This window comes from Mya arenaria, chromosome 3, assembly GCF_026914265.1.
Source record: "Mya arenaria isolate MELC-2E11 chromosome 3, ASM2691426v1".
Taxonomy (NCBI): Eukaryota; Metazoa; Mollusca; class Bivalvia; order Myida; family Myidae; genus Mya; species Mya arenaria.
The window spans coordinates 22,611,240-22,629,377 of NC_069124.1; the positions used below are offsets into that span (position 1 = coordinate 22,611,240).

At 35.9% G+C, this 18,138-nt stretch overlaps 1 pseudogene; it reads right to left on the reverse strand.

Annotated features, from left to right (window-relative positions):
• Positions 1 to 2,148: 2,148 nt before the first annotated feature.
• Positions 2,149 to 18,138, reverse strand: part of LOC128227656 (calpain-D-like) — a 62,256-nt pseudogene continuing 46,266 nt past the window's right edge.

Genomic DNA, 18,138 nt, shown 5'->3' on the forward strand with positions numbered 1-18,138 from the left:
AAACAAGACTTGTTTCCAATTGCTGGATTATAATACTTGTCAAGAACAGAAAATTGTAAACAGTAATACATTAAACTGTACAGCATTATGGCAGTACTCAACATTCATTAAAATCCACAAAGACAAATAGCTATTTAATATTTTGCCTTTTAAAAGTATAGCAAGTCTGGCCATGAATAGGAATTTTAAAAAGCCAGTCAGTCAGCTTTAGTTGGTCTGATTTCATAAAACAAAACTATTATCATAGCCTTTTGGTCATTGGCCACAAACCTCATTGGTTATAACTTAGAAAACTGTTACAAAAATTCAAATGAAACTTGGTACATGATTATATTGACAGCAACAGTATGTACCTGATATATTTTTGTGTAGAAAGTTGTATCACTTGGTTAAAAATAATTATGTCTAGTTGTGCCTCTTTGATTGTTATTCCTCTTAATGTTGTTGGTTACTTGATCTGTATTGCAAAAAGTACAAAGTTCTTATATGCAAGGAACTAACCCTATGTGTAGACTATTCAAGGCGATATGATTACCCCTGGCTGTAATTGGTATGTTGAAAAGGATGGTTAAAAAATGAAGTTCTTGTACTGTGTAAGGTAACTTAAAACTAGACCATATAAACAGCCGCTTCAAAGTCTTTGACGATTTTTGTTTTGACGACTATGTTAAGGGATCAAAATGAATGTTCAAATGCTGAAAAAGTTCCCGAAACATGAATTATTTTTGCTAACTTGCAACCTAATAACCATGATCTGCAATAATGTCTTTTTCATGACCTACGCCCATTTTGTCTTAGATTTATGAGCCTTTGAATATGTTTTTTGCTGCTTTGGCTATATTGGAACTTGTGGATCATATGTTTCCCCCAGTCGAGGAGTTCTCGCTCTGATATTTGATACACGTTACCACCACTGGCGGAATATTTTTCATGACCTAAGATCATATCTCCTTAAGAGTTATGTGCTCATAATATCAAATTTTACTCTCTTTAGAAGTTTGTGGCACCAACTTCTAGAACAGTTTAAGAAGTATCACCCTGATATTCAATACAGATTACTACCATGATTGTTTGAAGTGCCTGGTGTGTTATCTTGATGAACAGCCATTTTGTCCAAGTGTTATGTGCTTTTGACTTAGGCTGGGGTAAAAGTATATAAGTCAGACAGTCAGAAAAATGGCCACTTCAATTGACCTCACGGAGCTGTCTGCTAGTACAGACTGCCAGTACATTTTTTTCAAATATTCAAATAATTAACAATCAAATATCGCTAAAATTTGCAAGATGGTTTATTGAATGTTTAATATACATATCTTGTGAATTTCAAGTCTCGCAAAGTTATAAATTCTACTTTCAAATATTTTTTTTCATAACAAATACAAATTTCCCAGCAATGTTGATTGACAGATCTTGAAAGTTCATGACCCTCTAACAGCAAACTGAATTTCACTACCAATTCCTGTTACTACAGGTTTACTATCATAGTATGAGTATGTATTAAACTGCCATATGGTGGGAAACATCCATTATCTTGGGTGATATATACTATCAAATGGCTTATTATAACACAATTTGTGGAAGTATTGGTCAAGGTTTATGAGACTTTATTTATCTAATCTCAAATGAGAAACCAATGGACAAATTCTTCTGTACCACTCTATCAGAATCACATACGGTAATACCACAAGCCATGTGAATGTTTACAATCAAAACTGCTGACCAGAGCAGACCTCATAAACCAGATTAACCACGCCTCCTCTGCCAAATAGGCTTAATTGCTGTCCGGTAGGATATTTGGGGTCATGCACCCCGGCCTTTTTTAGAGCAAAATCCTCCCAACTTTTATTTGAGGTGTACCTCTTGATATTTGGACCGAAATAGGAGAAACTGAGGTCTTCCCACCAAACGACATCTGATTTGTGTAGGACAATGAATTGTACAAAAGAGTAGACAAAAAGGACACATTTGCTGTGTTTATTATCAAAGAAAAACCATCACAGATGATATTTCATAAGTAAGTAATTAACTAATAAAAAACGTGTTTTAACATAAATTAACATGTACAATCCCAATATATGTGTATAAATGTATAATATATTTCAAGATTTAGTGATGCTTCAAATTTGAAAATGAATATTATCCTAGAACACATACATATAAGATAAATACAACACTAACATAAACTGTAACTAATTCAAACTTGACACAAACAGTTACAAAGATGATTTGATTACAAAGCATAAACTTTCTCCAATGAACATTTTAATAACGGCAATAAAAAAGAAAGAAAATTAAAGAACAAAGTTAATTTTAATAAATAAATTGAAAATCATGGTTAATACAAAGTGCATGCATACATATAAAACTTTCATTCATTAAGCTTATTATTATGCAAGGATGTGTGCTATGTTATAAATAGATGACATGAAGTAAGATTTTAATGATTAAGAATGGGCATAGTGAGGGAGCAAATGATCCCTTCTTAATCATTGAGATATTACTTTGGGTCATCTTACTGACTTGGAATACAACCTCATTAGCTGACACATTGTAAATTCAAAATCTGACACATGGACTGTATCGAAAAAATGGGAGTAGGCGGAAAACCTTTAAACACCTGCGTAAGTTGAAATTCTTAATGATTAAGCGTAGTACTTAATGAATGTCTAACTAAATTCCATTGGCTGAGAATGTAGGTTGTGTTCTAAGAAACTTTTCCAAAAATTTAAATATTCGATTTACCGGTAACTTCTACTAAACGAGGCCCAGGGGTTCTTCAATTTAAGATTAATCTTGAAATCAGGATTTAGAGCTTTGAACAGAATATTGTACAGTTGTAAAGATTGTTTTTTGCTCCCGACATTTGCATCAAAAACACAAGAAAGACCTTTAAATGAATATAAATGACTGTAAACCTGTTCAAGAAGGGTCTAATCCCCTGAACCCTGCTTTTAGCATGATCAAATTCCTCAAATTCAAACCAACAGCTGGATTTTTTTCAGGATCGATAATTATTAGCTGTTAGAACCCCTGGAGGCTGCTTATCTTATTAACAATGGAAAATATAACCCTTAGTATATGAAGAAGTAGCATGAATTGTATTATAAACTTTATTTTGTATCAATGCAGTATAATGCTAAGCTGTATGTGTTGGATGAATGAGATTGTGCAACACGACCTGCTGATTGTTCAGAACTTTGTTAATGTTAACCGCTTTGTGAACGTGATTGTTGTTAACTTTCAAATCTTTACTCCTCTGGAACTAAAATGGACATACTTGTAGCTTGAAGTATTTCTAACATTGTTTAAGACATCTGTTTCAGATGTACATGTTTTATATAAATATATTAGCATGTTACAAAAAAGTTCATCTTTAAAGTTAACAATGATGATAATTTGAACAAAGTTCTGAACAATCTGCCCAATGTAAGTACATATAACAACACAACATCAATTGTACAATATTTGAAAAAGACATCTTCTGACACATCATTAACATGTACAACTCAATCATTTAATCCTACATTTGACCTTGAGCAAATACGTCGCTAGTCCAGTAAGAGAAGTCTTTACTTAACTATACACATGAAAGGCATTGGTAAAATTTTAATGCTAATTTACAATATACATAAACAATGTTTAATCATAATAGTACATATTTCACAAATTTCAATCTAAAGCGCATTTAACAGAACAAACATGTGCTTCATGAATGTTAATTTTCAGTGTCATGATACATAACATATATTCTGTTTATCGCAGTGGCTAGCACATATGCTTCTCACCAAGATGCCCAGGTTTTGATTCCCGGCCTGGGCGCAAGATAGGTTTTATTGTGATCACTCTGATCACAAGTGTTTTTTCTTTCGGGGCACCGGCTTCTGCCACAATACACGACCAATCTCTCTTGCGTAACATTTTGCCAACAAGACTTCTTAATATTATGTTTTAATAACTTCAAAATCAACGTAAGATAAAAAGGTTTAACTATTACATATACAGTATCAATGCATTAAATAATAACCTTGTGTGTTTTGAAAATCTATCCGGTTGACAATTTCAAATTTTAAAATGCAGTTGAAATATAAAAAAAATACAGCTTGACAAATAATGACAAATGCACGGCTCAACTTTGCCGAATTGTCTAGGCAAAAAAACAACAAAATAAATTCATTAAAAAAGAACCTCATGCATTCTGCAGTAATTGATTGGAAATTCATTTGCATGTAACATGGTTCATTATCACAATAATGTTAATGCTTCCTCAAATTGGCAAATTTATTCATTTAAATTATCTATCAGTAGATGGACAGAAGTCCTGGCTGATTTTGTGATAAAATAAGTAATACCATTCCAACAGCTTCATCTGATTTAAAAGCAAAGGTACATGTTTATGTGTACTGTACAGGATAACAAGTATTGAAGCTGCCTTATTCTAAACGGGCAATAAAACTGCCTCGGTTAAAATCAGGGATGGTAAAAATCCGGATTAATCCGGAATTCCGGATTTAAGGCCTCACTGAACGATTTTGAGATTAATGTAAATCCGTTGTTTTTTCTAGGGGGGGGGGGGGGGGAGGGGTACTGGGAGCGATTCGAGCTCAGATCGAACAATATGGGTACGAAAGGTGAGTTTTCCGGAAGTGTAAAGCCGGAAATTATCGAACCTTTTTACGTCTTGGCAGTCGAGCTATATGATTGGTTAAGCTAGCATCGGGTGATTACGGAAATTACCGATGGGACTAGAAGACAGTATCCGGATATGACAGACGACAAATACGAATAAACGAGTATTGGAAAAAACCGACCACCACCAACTTCTAAAAACATCCATTCGTCGATTTAAAGGTATATTTGCTATTTATTTTTAAGAGAAATTCCCGAAACGTTTCTTTTTAAGTTAATAGAATGTGATCAAGCTGAGAATGGCTTTTGCGCATGTAGCAATATTTCGGACATCGCGATTCGGATTGTGTCATAATAATCGATTTTCATTTTACAAATTTTATTTGGCCGATTGAAGTTTACGCTGTTAAACCGTTTCTTTATTGTTCCCATAATGTTTGAAGCATTGTTCTCAATAAGAAGTGGCTGTTGACAATAATAATGGAAGGTTCAAATGAAAATTTAAAAAAATGAATACATATTTTGTAGTAGTAATATATATTTAATTATTTAGTAGGAGCAGTCAGTTTATTTTCTATTTGAGACAGTTCAACAAAACTTCTTGAGGACCCAGTTTGAGTGAGATTTAATTTCTATAGTTGTAATTTGAATTTCCAGGTATGTTGATGGTTCCAAAAGTCAGGGATGAACAGACACCTCGGCCAGTATATCCAGTTGTTCCTGTCAATGACTGACAATTCAATGCAGAGGCCATGATACTTGGATTTATGGCTGAACATGACCTTCCATACTCCCTGTTACCACATGTAGTGAGTCTTACTTAAGACACTTGCCAAAGATACAAAAGCTCTCAGCGAATTAAAACTTCAAAGGTGTACAGCATCATATAAGATGACTTAGGGAGAGGCAAGCCATTTCAATGATGAACTTGTGGAGAAGTTAAGTGAAACTCAGTTTTGTTTGAACTTAGACGGGTCAACAAACACAGACAATGAGAAAACTGTTATTTTTCTGCTATAGAGAAAGAAATAGTGTCAAGACATTTGGGCTGATTCTGAATCAATTTTCAAGGAATTTGAGAGACTTGAACTGACGTGGGACAATCTGGACAATCTAATTTGTGTGCTACTGGACTCATGTAACACCATGAGGGGAATTTTTTTTTGGCTTTAAGACCAGAATACGTCAACTTACAGGGCTTTTTCTAAAGTACCCACGGGTCCGACTATCGGACCCATTCCCAAAGCAAAATATAAGATAGTTTTCCCAATCGTCAGAAAAAAACTCCCAATTAATTTTTTTTTTTTTTTTTTTTTTTTACCTGTACTGGTTCATTTTCAACATCCTAATAAATTATGTGATGTAAAGTTTGTTTGATAATTGAACTTGGAAATTACTGATTTTCATCACATTCAGAGATCAGTATGAACTTAATTTATTAACTGTCATGATTTATTGCAATAGATATTACACCCCAAGGATTGATATTTTTTTGGTCTTTTAAAGGGAAAATAAACTAATATTAAATCATTTCCTTATCGCAGGAGACTAGACGTTGTTGATTTTTAACTGTAAAATTTACAAATTTTGGCATTTTCACGACGCAAAATTTCCCAAAATGTCTATGGTCTTTTCCCAAAATGGGCAGAAAAAGCCCTGACTTGTCCCTCACCTCATAGATATTGGCGACACACATGACCACAATGGCTCACTGCCAAAGCATGTACAGTCCCGTTTGGATATTACTTGGAATACTATATATAATAATTAATAATATTATATTCTCATAAAATGTGCAGATAATGGAATAAATACTCTTTATGATATATAAAAATTGAGTAAATAACACTTTTACAATAAACATTTGCAAGCTTGATAATTGATATGTTGTTCATTATTGTAAATCAAACATCCCACAGTGTAGACTGTTCATACACAGGCATTTGATCATAGCCAGTTGAGTTTTATGGGAAGTGGACAACTGAACCAAAATGTCAGGTACATGTCTTATGCCTGTGACTTCAGGTAAAAAAGTAAATTTAACTTTGTTTAAAGACAAAGGTGTTTAACTTCACTGCTCCTGATTCCTGATAATTGTTCTGATTGGGGATGTCTCCTGTTGAACATAATTATACCTACCAAACCGAAAGGTGTACTCCTTGAACACTATTCTAAGGCAAAAAAGGGTATGAGAAACCCTGAAAAACTGAAAGCTTCGGGGGGTTTCTCCCCCTTGGCCCCCCCAGGGCTTTGCCCTGGACCCATCGGGGGCCTTAAGCGGCCCCCTGAACCTGACGCAGACATTTTCAGGATTGGCAACTTGGCTCTGTTATCATCCCTGTAAAATGGGCAATGACACTGCCTAGGTTCAATGATCCATGAAGCCACCTAGGTTAAAACAGGCAATGACACTGCCTAGGTTCAATGATCCATGAAGCCACCTAGGTTAAAACAGGCAATGACACTGCCTAGGTTCAATGATCCATGAAGCCACCTAGGTTAAAACAGGCAATGACACTGCCTAGGTTCAATGATCCATGAAGCCACCTAGGTTAAAACAGGCAATGACACTGCCTAGGTTCAATGATCCATGAAGCCACCTAGGTTAAAACGGGCAATGACACGGTTCAATGATCCATGAAGCCACCTAGGTTAAAACGGGCAATGACACTGCCTAGGTTCAATGATCCATGAAGCCACCTAGGTTAAAACAGGCAATGACACGGTTCAATGATCCATGAAGCCACCTAGGTTAAAACAGGCAATGACACTGCCTAGGTTCAATGATCCATGAAGCCACCTAGGTTAAAACGGGCAATGACACGGTTCAATGATCCATGAAGCCACCTAGGTTAAAACGGGCAATGACACTGCCTAGGTTCAATGATCCATGAAGCCACCTAGGTTAAAACGGGCAATGACACGGTTCAATGATCCATGAAGCCACCTAGGTTAAAACGGGCAATGACACTGCCTAGGTTCAATGATCCATGAAGCCACCTAGGTTAAAACGGGCAATGACATTGCCTAGGTTCAATGATCCATGAAGCCACCTAGGTTAGAACGGGCAATGACACTGCCTAGGTTGAATGATCCATGAAGCTACCTAGGTTAAAACGGGCAATGACACTGCCAAGGTTCAATGATCCATGAAGCCACCTATGTTAAAACGGGCAATGACACTGCCTAGGTTCAATGATCCATGAAGCCACCTAGGTTAAAATGGGCAATGACACTGCCTAGGAAATAGGCAATGACACTGCCTAGGTTCAATAATAAATGAAACTGCCTTGGATAAAATGAACAATAAAACAGGTGTAAATTAACAATACAACTGCCTAGGTTCAATGATCTTGATCAAGACTTGGTGGATCCTACTTACTACATTGCACGAAGAAATAACAAATTCCTTCAGTCCATCCATTGAAATAGGCATTTAGAGGTAGAAAAACGTTTTAACTAAATTACATTCAATCAATTATATATTTTTTGTTCATTTTGATAGTCACAGCACATATGAACACAAAATATCCTTAGGTTGGTGAAGGTTTATGTAGCCCAGCTGTTAAACCCCCAACTTGACTATTTAAGCCACTAAATGGCGCTGGGGCAGGTTTTCATGGTATTTCATGCTTCACATCAAAGAGCCCTTTTTTCAAATAGTGAAATACAGTAACCTAGAAGTCTTTTGCCTAAAACATCATACTGTACATTCTTTGCAACATTTCAAATGATATGACAAAGAAAATTCATGAAAAAATGCACCAAATTGTACTTTGCATATATAGCTGTTGACCGTCAAAACCCTGGGGAGGAGTTAATAGGGTCATGAACTGCAGATTCTAAACAAATGCATTTGGCAGTGTTCACTTTCCTGTAGCTTGAAACATGACTTCAGCTATATTTAGCACAGGTACAGCATCCCTCTGCATGAGTGATAGTTTGTTTATCTGATAAACATGCCTACAAAATTCTTCCTACCAGGGCAGGACTTTTTGAGGCTTTAACTATACTAGGAAACAAATAAAAAGCATCCTCAGATTGGAAGAGCTATATGTAGCCCAGCCATGAAGTGATCTAGGACTAGTATATGGTTGAACACCAGCAAAGCATCCTCAGATTGGCAGTGGTATATGTAGCCCAGCTGTGACGGAATCTAGAGTCGGTATTCGGTGGACGCCCATTGGAGCCCAATCCCCAAGCCCAGCGCCTATGTCTATGCGGTTGATGATCCGACGTGAAAGGTGGTAGGATGACATTCGCTCGAGCTGAGATAGCACCATTATAACTTGCCTGCAAGTAGAAGCATTTAATAAAGTATAAGGATTTTATGAAACTATTTCCCATGAATTTCATTTTAACTGTTTTAACTTAAACATTAACTACATGACTGTAACAACACTGATCTTTTATTTAATACATGCTTTTTAGGGACTTATAGATTTATCAGTGAAATAAAATTGACATTACACTGTTTCAAACAGTAAAAATATCAAATTGATATATTTTACTTTTTGAAATTTTAGCCCACTCTCAGTTCCAAATCAAACATCAGCTCGCAAATGACTGGGACACAATTTCAATGACATCATTTCTGAAAAGACGCTACTTGTGCAAACAAATTGTTGTATTTTTCTAAGACGGTGTAATTAAATGACTTTTAACTCCAATTTTAGACATAAAACAAAAAGAAAAATTGTTTGTTTCAGTGTAAGATGCATTATATTTCACCTCATGAACACCAAAAGTGAATATTTCACTCATGGCGACGCCACACGTGAAATATATATTTTGGTGCTTACTCGCTGTAAAATATATTATGATCTTACACTGAAACAAACAATTATCCTCTATATCCTCATGACCTGTCAGACACTACTGGACAAAAGTATTCAGTGAACTGAAGAAATGGCTCCTTACAAACCAAAGATTGTGTGCTATCTTTTCTGTCGAAAAAAGGGCATACTAAGTCATTGAAAAGCATTATAGTCAGAGTAATGGGCCTTGCTTTACATTATTTTGCATATTGTCTCTGGCAACTTGGGTAAAAGTTCCGTTTGAATAATTTGATTTTTGGGGTTTGTAATGGCCAAGGTTAAAGATTTTACACTACGACGACAGCAAGGCTTTGAAAATACCTCTTATTCATACGAAACTCCAGACAAACTCTCATCAGAAAGTATGGTATATTGTAATTTCTTAACACAGTTTTTTACAATATGTTCATAACATTTGCCTTGTCAAAGTAATCTAGCAATTCCTTCAAAAGGATTTTAAACAACAAATAATTTCAACATTGTTGAGAACAATAGCACCCTCTGCATAATGTGAAGTGGGGGCTATATAGAAATGACGAGCAATGTCCGTCCAAATGTTTTGTATGGTCAATATTTATCTCAATCATGGTTGGATTTTAAAGATAATTTTAAAGATAAATGGCAGAAGTGACCACCATAACATGAAGATGTGTCTGGAACAAAACCTGTGTCCCTACCTTCAAGGTCAAGTTCACAGCAGTTTGTGTCCGGTCCATATCTTTGTCATGCAGTATTGGATTTAGAAATTGTTTAGCAGAAGTGACCACCATAGTATGAGGATGTGTCCAAAAAGACCGGTGTCCCCACATTCGAGGTCAAGGTCATAACAACTTTGAAAACTAAGTTTTTTGCTAAATAAGTGTTACTGATGTTAATTTGTATCACATGAAAGTACCAATATTTTCCAATCTTCCTCATGCCTTTACATATTTCATATTTCTGTGGCAAGTTGCATAAAAAGTTTTATCCAGGCAGTATTTTTATCACTGGGATGTCCCAGGGTAATAATAATATTTTGTGATCAAAATGAACAATAGTAAAAGTCATTTAATGTGAATTCTGAATAGTCAGGCCAAAACTTTTAAGAACTGATATGGAGGGACATCTAGTAAACATGTTAAAACCATGCATGTAAAATGATTTAGTGGTATGAAACCTATGCTGATCGTGTGCTATACCTATGAAGAGGTGGAATGTTATCCACAGTTTCAAGCACTCCACGTGTTGACACAAGGTTTGAACTGTCACTACAGTTACACTTGACCTGTACGCTGTTACTAGGCAACCGATTCTCCACTACGAAGAGTCCCCCGCACCAGCCATGCATCAGGGAATAGCAGGTTACACCATTACGCAACTGGAAGAAGAATGGAAGGTGTTGAAAATCATAATCTGTGTTCGGACAAACTTTGTTAAGACCAAATTTGCAATTACCTCTAGTATGCATGCTTCATATACACATATCAGCCACAATTAACGTTTTCTATAGCAACCACATTTGACCTGTATACTAATGTAACTGTTTATTGAATTCTTGCACCAGAGTGACATTATACCTTTCCAATCAATTTCTCCAAGCCAATTTGTAAAGCTAATTTTTGAAATTAGCTTCCAAAATTCCTTTCACCTATAAATGCCCATGGGATAACTGTAAGGAACTGCAGGTTCATTATTGGAGAAAATAACAAAACCTTAATAAAAGCATCAGTCAAAATACACACCTCCTTTCTCTGGAATTAATGCTGTGAATAGCAGTTTTATTATTCAGCAAAAATAAGTCAAAATACAAGCTTCACCAAGTAATGTGTCCTGCTTTCACAGTGGTTTGTGCGCTTCCTTCTCCTGAGTTTGATTCCTGACCACATGATGGTTTGGTTTGTGGTCACCAAGCCGGACAAGTGGGTTTCATCTGGGAACTCTGGTTTCCCCCACAATACAAGACCACACTCTCTCATAACATTGTGCCAATGAGAGTGATTAATAAAATGTTGTAATTACTTGTTTCACAATTGTTTTAAAATAAATTAATTTAAACTCAGCTTTAGTAAAACCACCCACCTCCTCTCGCTTCCCCTTCACAAGTGCCAACTGTATGATTGCGTTAGCGAATCCCTCTCGATATTTGTCTGTTGCCGTGTTCACCTCATCGATCATTATCGCCTTTGAGCTATGAATTGACATCACAAAGTCACGACCCTTCCCCACTGGATCTGTGAAACAAATGCATTCATTCATGAAAATGAAAAACTTGTCATACACACAAGGAGTTTTCCATTATTATTCAATTTTGTATACAGTGTAGTTAAAACAACAAGTTTGACAAGGCGCTACATCACTTTTCAATGTTCCTGTAATTTATTCTTCTATGAAAACAATAGTATTCAATAATGGACTATGATCAATTATGCATTCATACATTGAGTATCTATTTATAGGTCATACAATGAAAAAAAGAAAGCAAATGAGTATATATTTCAATTGAAATAAGGAATCAGAGATGTTCTATGCACTTCCAATTGCACAATGTAACAGTTTTATTTAGATGTCACAGAAAAGGGCGTGGTATCAAGTTTGTCAAAACAGATTGATGGGGAAACTGATGACAAAGCTGCTAAGCTCTTCTCAACTCCACAGTAAGAAAGAATCCTTATAATCAGGTGATAAGTATGGTGGCACAGAGTTGACATGTGCATGTTCTTACGTATAATACTAAGTCATGCGCACAAGATACTTTGTTGGCATACTTAGTATGTTGTGCACCTGACGTAGTATGTTGTGTGCACGAGATAAATAAAAACATACACTTGTCACCTCTGTGCCACCGTAGATAAGGCATAGAATAAATCTTACCACTTGACCAATGGTTAAAGGCCAGAGGTACAAGAACATATTCCCCAGGTTCCAACATGACATTACAACCAACAAAACTCTTCAGCTGACGCCGGCTACATTTGATCAACTTGCCAAATGGATGGGTATCGGATTTTGTCTCCCTCATAACGAGGATGCATAAATCGAGCACACCCTTGTGGTTCTCAACACCTCTGAAAAGGGAGACATTTTCATTAATGATTTAACAACTTGTCAAAGGTGTAATGCAGTGAAAAAGTATTCAAACGTCTCAGAATTATTAAAAAATAAATGTATCACTGAGCCCCAAATTTTTGTGGTATCAAACATCGTGGGATGTAAATAATCATGGCCGAGTCTATTTCTCGGGATGGGGTTTTAACAATAGTGCAAACATTTGTTAAAGGTCTACCCTTGCCTATAGGTTGCATTATGGCTTGACCCCACCACACACCCTTTGCAGTTTAAAGGCCAAAACATGGTTGTCAAACAATGATAAATAACTCTGAATGTTCCCTGTTGTATTTACATAATTATCTTCTGTATAACTAATATGAATTTATCATCACCCACTGAACTCCTTGATTATGACTATGTCACCTTAACTTTGTGAGTGCGTCTAACAGACGCATGTCATTTTTTTTTAGTCTAACACTACCACCTACCTATCACTTGGCTGGAACACGCCCACTTCCACATCTGTCGTGTAGAATACTGTCACCTTGGTAACATTCATGGGTTGGGATGCATTGGAGGGAAACACGCCTTTTACCCGCGACTCTCGCCAGTCGGGACGAACCTTGCACACATCAACACTGTCAAAGTACCTGGAATTTATTAAAGAAGATAACTAAATCATCATTTAGTGAGTTTTATATCAAATTATTTTGGTTCAGTTATGACAGGAATACAAGTGTCCATTTTGAAAACCATGAGAGAGTGAACCGTGCAAGACTTACACCCACAACCTCTTGGATGAAAGGCAGACACCTTTACTGCTAAATCACTTCACCCTCTTAATAAATTTAATTGAATCATTATTTGACGTTTTAAAAAAATGCCAATGTTGATTTGTTTGTTTGATTGGATTAAAGATTTTTTTCTTTCTCAAGCGTATAATTTTAACACTGTATTTACTATTTAATACATGTACACACATTTGTGTACATATATTGTCATTCTAAATCTATAATGTTCCAAAATCTCAAGGCAATATCTTTTAAAAGTTTTTCACTATTGTAAAGTACTTGCATTACTGACACTTTCACAAAAATATGCCTGCAATCTATTCTTGGAAGAAAAAATATGGAACTAATTGCATAATAAAATATACCAGCAGACTATGAAAATCAGTCTCTCAACAAAATATGTCAACTAAGTTTTAAAACAGCAACTCAAATAACTATCATGTCCTACTTCAATGAAGATCTGTTTTACTGAAAGCAATTTAAAACAAACTCGCACAAAACTTCCTGTTTATCTTTTTTTCAATTGACCAGATTGGGATCCTTTACATTGGTGACAAATAAATGAACTTAATGTATAATCTAGAACAAAATAAAAGCACATTGTTAAATAAGGCTGAAAAAAAAATAGTGTTTGTTTAGGGTAACATTCCAAAAATTATAAGGTATGGAAGGTAGTTTTTTTTCCCCCCATTTATACATTGTCATGATCATTTTCATGCAAATAGCACTATTTCATGCAAATGTCACTCTTATATTGCTGTTGTTATGGAGCTTTATTCTCTGTCAAAAACTAATAACAGTTTAGGTTAAAACAAAATTGTTTTTTTATGGCGGGAGGACAATTTTTTTTTTTTTTTTTTTTTTTTATAAATACTAGGGTCAGCAGGTTTTACTTAAGGTTTTCTACAAAAATGTTTTTTACTTTCTCTCAAAGTCCTACGATTCTGCCTTTCACCTGATTATGAAAAATAAAAATATATATCATAATATATATTCCATTGATAAATATGTTACTTCAAATGTTACCATGATCATTTCTGAAATAGCCTTTATAATCATTTTATAAAAAAAAATTGATAAAAAAATTAAAATTTATCTTAAGAAAAAAACAATTATGTTGACAAATAAATCATTCAAAGAAACTCTTACTTGACAAGGTCATCTAGGGACATCCAACACACGCCCGGGTCACTTGATCCACAGGGCATGAGCTCCTGTTTCCGTCTGTCAGGTATCTGAGCCCACTTGTCAGATTTGTCACTCCAGTCCCCTTTCCATGTGAAGTGGCCCCATGGATTTCGTAGACGCATTAATCTGGATGCATTGAATCTAACGGTAACAATGATTCTACTAATGGGACTAGACACCAGATGATCCCATAATCGGCAAATACATTATTTCCACAAAACAAGTCTAGAAATGTCAAAACAAGCTAGTATGAGGCTGATAACACATAATTTTAAATGATTAAAAGAATATTTTGTCGCTGTCTCAGCTGAGTAGACACATTTAAAAAAAGGGCCTTCTGGTTTCCCAGCTTTAAGTGTGTATATTTAGCATGTTAAAGTCATGTGATTATAACAGATACATATACCCACGCTATTTTTAAATCAACTCTGATTTACATGGAAGACAACCCCAGTAAGTTTCTAATTAAATTTTTTTGCAAAAACTGTGAAAGTCTTACGAGTGTCTTAGGTGATGTGATACATCAGTAAGTACAATTCAATGTGCTGTACACAATGATATCAATTTTATTTAAGATTTTGACAATTTTCTTATTGTCTTGCAATTGTATCATCTGGTGTCTTGTCCCTTTAAGAACAAATCAAAGGAATGAATGTGTGCTGAAGTTAAAATCAACTTTTTATGCAAGTACAGGGGCGTAGCTTCCTTTAGGCCGTGTAGGCCGCGGCCTACACATTTTTCAGAAAATCGAATTTATAAAATTGCTAAATCTGCAATAAAGGCATAGGGGGTTAGGGGCTTAAATTTGAAATCCCGACAAATGCGCCTTAATATAAATTTAATTCAAGGTAAAAAAGATTGATATTGTTGTTCTCATTAATGTTTTTACAACAAAACGCACCAAACACAACATAGCTAAAATAAAAATCGAGGGGGGGGGGGGAGACACCCCAAGAAAGTGGCCTACACATTTATTTTCGTTAAGCTACGCCCCTGAAGTATACATTATTTGGCTATCTTATTAATGCATGTATTGTACAATCACTTTTTTAATAAATATTTTTTAGTAAATATACTACATTTTCCAAAACTGAGAGCTTTATTGGCCAGGTTTTGGAATCTTTATTTGATTTTGCTTTTAAAAAGGTTCAATTGAATTGATAACAGGGACATAATATTAAAATGAAAATCGTTATCTTAAGATATTTTGCCGTACACTCGTTGACAAAAAGGCCCAATATACCTGATACATGAAAAAAGTACAATTAAATTTTTGAGTAATAGTATTAGTGTTTTAACATGTATTCTGTATATCTAAGACTTAGTTTAAAATGATTGCCAGTGAAGTGTATTATTGCATAAATAATTAAGATTCCAAAGAGTAAAGTCATTAAGTTTAACTGAAAAATTGAAATTACTACACGATCTACTTGCAGTGTAGTTAAATGTAAAGAATTCTGACATTGTAATTTACATCCAAGGTTGTTTTTCAACGGAAAATGACCGAGGTGTTCCAAATGATACCAAGCTATCGCCTTCGAAAACAAAAGAGTTGCATGCTGATACTGTTTGATAAAAAGTCATACTTAAAGCCTTAAATTGCCATCAGACGTTGAGGTTAGGCTCACAAAATATAGCTTTACTTAAATTGTTTTAAAACAAGAGCTGTCACAGTATGTGACGAATGCCCCCGAATGTGACATTGACCTATGAACAAGGTCAGAACATGAAAAGTTGATCTTGCCTTTACATGTCAAATACATATGGCAAGTCATTTTAAATTGCCTCTGAACATAAAACAAGAGCTGTCACAGTATGTGACGAATGCCCCCGAATGTGACATTGACCTATGAAGGTCAGTACATGAAAAGTTGATATTGCTTTTACATGTCAAATACATATGGCAAGTTATTTTAAATGAATCTGAACATAAAAAATACCACCCATTCTTGACAACCTAAACTCTTATGTCCTTATATTCAGCATTCCATTGTGAATAAACACTTAAGTGTATCTTTTACCTTAGAGGTAGGGACATGGGTCTTGCACGCGACACGTCATCTTGGTATGTTGAACACATGTGGAAAGTTATTTTAAAATCTGTCCATACAAGAAAAAGTTACAGCCTGGACAAAACAACCTATACTCTATGTCCTTATATGCAGCATTGTGAATAAACACCTAAGTGTGACTTTGACCTTAAAGGTAAGGACACAGGTCTTGCATGCGACACGTCGTCATGGTATGTGGAACACATGTGGCAATCATTTTAAAATCTGTCCATACAAGAGAAAGTAACAGCCCGGACACGACAACCTATACTCTATGTCCATATATATGCAGTATTCCATTGTGATAAACACAAAGTGTGACCTTAAAGGTAGGGACACGGGTCTTGCACGCGGCACGTCATCTTGGTATTTTGAACACATGTGGCAAGTTATTTTAAAATCTGTCCATACAAGAGAAAGTTACAGCCCGTACACGACAACCTCTACTCTATGTCCATATACCCAGCATTTCATTGGGAATAAACACCTAAGTGTGAGCCTGACCTTAGAGGGAGGGACACAGGTCTTGCACGCGACACGTCGTCTTGGTATGTGAACACATGTGGCAAGTTATTTTAAAATCTGTCCATACAAGAGAAAGTTACAGCCCGGACACGACAACCTCTACTCTATGTCCATATACCTAGCATTTCATTATGAATAAACACCTAAGTGTGACCTTGACCTTAGAGGTAGGGACACGGGTCTTGCACGCGACACATTGTCTTGGTATGTGGAACACATGTGGCAAGTTATTTTAAAATCTGTCCATAAAAGGGAAAGTTACAGCCGGGACACGACAACCTATACTCTATGTCCTTATATGCAGCACTCCATTGTGAATAAACACTAAGTGTGACCTTGACCGTAGAGCTAGGGACACGGGTCTTGCACGCGACACGTCATCTTGGTATGTGGAACACATGTGGCAAGTTATTTTAAAATCTGTCCATACAAGGGAAAGTTACAGCATGGACACGACAACCTATACTCTATGTCCTTATATGCAGCACTCCATTGTGAATAAACACTAAGTGTGACCTTGACCTTAGAGGTAGGGACATGGGTCTTGCACGCGACACATCGTCTTGGTATGTGAAACACATGTGGCAAGTTATTTTAAAATCTGTCCATACAAGGGAAAGTTACAGCCCGGACACGACAACCTATAATCTTATGTTCTTATATGCAGCACTCCATTGTGAAAAAACACTAAGTGTGACCTTGACCTTAGAGATAGGGACACGGGTCTTGCACGTGACACGTCGTCTTGGTATGTGCAACACATGTGGCAAGTTATTTTAAAATCTGTCCATACAAGGGAAAGTTACAGCCCGGACACAAGTTTTTGAGCCAGACACACGGACAGACGGACGGACTGACGATGCGATTTTAATATGCCCACCTTCGGGGGCATAAAAAGTGAATGCTAAAGCAAACGAAAGTAAATCTAATCTCATCATTACTTGTTTCCCTGTACTTCCTGCACGTCCAATATGGAGTAGGCGTGTCTCGACCGCAGACCCATCTCCTTGTATGTTTCATCATCAACCTTCATATTACCTCCACCGCACGATGCACCCATGAGAAACCTGTACAAAAACAAAAAGTGTACGAGATAAACAAAAAATGTATGAG